The sequence below is a fragment of the Urocitellus parryii genome, chromosome 6, assembly GCF_045843805.1.
Source record: "Urocitellus parryii isolate mUroPar1 chromosome 6, mUroPar1.hap1, whole genome shotgun sequence".
Taxonomy (NCBI): domain Eukaryota; kingdom Metazoa; phylum Chordata; class Mammalia; order Rodentia; family Sciuridae; genus Urocitellus; species Urocitellus parryii.
In genome coordinates this window covers 32,883,395-32,886,620 of record NC_135536.1, presented here as the reverse complement: position 1 = coordinate 32,886,620, position 3,226 = coordinate 32,883,395, and the positions used below count along the sequence as shown (strand labels likewise).

At 33.8% G+C, this 3,226-nt stretch overlaps 1 pseudogene; it reads left to right on the top strand.

Annotated features, from left to right (window-relative positions):
- The first annotated feature begins 215 nt into the window (after window positions 1-215).
- Window positions 216-1,786, top strand: LOC144255416 (protein kinase C iota type-like; annotated as a pseudogene).
- Window positions 1,787-3,226: the final 1,440 nt, after the last annotated feature.

Sequence of the window (3,226 nt, the reverse complement as noted above, 5' to 3'; positions counted from 1 at the left end):
TCCACTTCCTTAAGTTTTTTTTGTTTTTGTTTTTGTTTTTTTTGCTCATTTAAATTAGAACAAGAAGCCTGAGTGATCAAGGGACAAACAGGGAGAGAAGGCAGGAAGAGTTTTTTCTGCCAAGCCCTGCCAGTGTTTATCCTTGGACATGGAAGCCATCTTTAATGTGACTTCTGTAAACTCCTACTCTCCATGAATTTAGAGAAGGTATCTACATGGTCCCAGGTAAGGTGTAAACACCTATGGGCTCCAGACTGTGGTACAAAATTAGGTCTGGATGTTGTTCGGATTCATAATCACTCTGCCCTCTTCTTGTTGTTCCCTGTGGTAGAGAAAGCAGTGTCTTTCTCCTTTCCTGGTGTTTTAGGCTCATGAGTCTAACCCAGTGTACCTGAAGTCTAAGCACAAATAGAGTGAGCAGTAGGCTGGGATTGTGGCTCATTGGTATGGATCCTCTAGCACTGGAAAGACCCAGGTTCAATTCTCAGCACCACATAAAAATAAAGGCATTGTTTTGTATCCAACTACACCTAAAAATAAATATTAAAAAATAGAGTAGCTTCCCTTTCTGTAATTTCCTTTATTTATTTATTTATTTATTTATTTATTTATATTTTGTAGGGGAGATTGAATTCAGGGGCACTTGACTACTGAGCCACATCCCCAGAACCATTTTTTATTTTATTTAAAGACAAGGTCTCACCGAGTTCCTTAGCACTTTGCCTTTTGCTGAGGCTAATTTTGAACTTGCAATCCTCCTATCTCAGACTCTTGAGCTGCTGGGATTAGAGAAATGCACCACTGTGTCTGGCTCCTTTACTTTTCAACTCAACCTTGATCCTTGAGTTATAGCAACCCTCTGTTACCCTGGAAGAACCTAATGACACAGCATGAGTTTATACAATGGTGAATGTTATTGAGGAATTGTAGCAGAGGTTTCAGTGGAATATGGTAGAACTTAGAGATCAATGAAAAAATTGCATAAGCTAATTCACAGCTAACAATAGATCCATTCAGATTTCATATGCAGAGACAAAGAAAACTTCCTGAAGAACATGCCAGGTTTTATTCTGCGGAAATTAGTCTAGCCTTAAATTATCTTCATGAGTGAGGGATAATTTATAGAGATTTGAAATTAGACAATGTATTATTGGATTCGGAAGGACACATTAAACTCACTGACTATGGCATGTGTAAGGAAGGATTACGGCCAGGAGATACAACCAGCACTTTCTGTGGTACTCCTAATTACATTGCTCCTGAAATTTTAAGAGGAGAAGATTATGGTTTCAGCGTCGACTGGTGAGCTCTTGGTGTACTAATGTTTGAGATGATGGCAGGAAGGTCTCCGTTTGATATTGTTGGGAGTTCTGATAACCCTGATCAAAACACAGAGGATTATCTCTTCCAAGTTATTTTGGAAAAACAAATTCGCATTCCACGTTCTCTGTCTGTAAAAGCTGCAAGTGTCCTAAAGAGTTTTCTGAACAAGGACCCAAAGGAAGAATTGGGTTGTCATCCTCAAACAGGATTTGCTGATATACAGGGGCATCCATTCTTTCGAAATGTTGATTGGGATATGATGGAACAAAAGCAAGTGGTACTTCCCTTTAAACCAAATATTTCTGGAGAATTTGGCTTAGACAACTTTGATTCTCAGTTTACTAATGAACCTGTACAGCTCACTCCAGATGATGATGACATTGTGAGGAAGATTGATCAGTCTGAATTTGAAGGTTTTGAGTATATCAATCCTCTTTTGATGTCTGCAGAAGAATGTGTCTGATCCTCATTTTTCAACTGTGCATTCTCCTTATGTTGCTATTTAATGCATGGATAAGCTTGTTACCAGCCTGGATACAATTAACCATTTTATATTTGCCACCCCTCCCCCCAAAAAAAACACAACAATATCTTATAGACTATAAGAATAAATTATTACATTTAAATATAACTGAAAAAAATTAAAACTAGCTTTCAGACAATCATGTCAAAATTTAGTTGGATTGAATCTTCAGAGGCCGGATGAGTAATGAAATTACCTTTTTAATTTAAAGGAAATAACCACTATTTTAAAACAAATTATCTGTTGCATTAAGGCACATAATGGGATTACATCATAAGCTCCTCATAATTTTCGTCATTCTCTATTAATTTGGAATAAAAGGTTAATTCAAAATGCAGCAAATTTTATATTACCTGTTAGTTTAAGAGTTCTTTATGTTTAACATTCAACTATAAGATTTCTCGTTGTCTTGGAAAAATATTAATTTTTAAGGCAACAATTACTAAATTGGTAATAAAAGACATTCCCTTAGAATTGGGCATTACAGATTCCTCTAGGTTAAAAAGTAGACATATTAAGAATCAGATTCGAAATCATAAGCTATTTTTTAAACACTGACACAAATGATTTTTAATTTTATTTTTTTAACAGTAAGAGATAGTTTTTGAGCTTATCCTTTTAGTGAAAATTTAATGGTAATATATGTGTTCAAAAGACACAGAATGCAGTCAAATGGAAAACTGCTAGGTATATAGAAAGGAAAATAATAGACATTTAAAGTAGATACAGAAAAGTGCAATGGTAATATTTATTTCTTACTGGAGAGTGAATCCTGCAGTTATTCTTTATGATCTAAATAATGAGGAGGCACTCATTTGTTACCAAAATTGTAAAAGCATTCCATTTATTCGGTGGAGGCAGAATGTATAATATTTGTTCCTTATTTAGTATACAGGAAATTAACTTATCTTCTAAGTAGAATGTCTTAACTTCAATAGTTTCTTTCCCCAAAACCACATTTTTGGTACTTTTGGGTCATGTTTATGGAATCCTCAATGAAATACAGAATAAAAAGAAACCAGTAAACATGAATAAATGTTTAGAGCCACACATACACTCAAACTTATCACAGTTCTCTCTCTTTAACTGAGTTTTTATTTAGTAACTAATACATGTAATACAAAGTAGAATACATTTCAGGAGCAGAGTTTTTCATATTTTTTATTAATATTGGTGTTTAGTAACTTAGTATTTGAAGAGGTGCCAGATATAGCATCCTTTTGATGTTTATTTTAAATATCATTTTTATGAAAAAAGGCTTTAAAAAAGTAACCATAATCATCTAAATAAATAACTGTCCAATCTTGGTAAAATGTAATTTTAATTTTTTAAAATTTAGAATGATTTAAAATTTATAGACATTTAATAAATTTCTCTGTC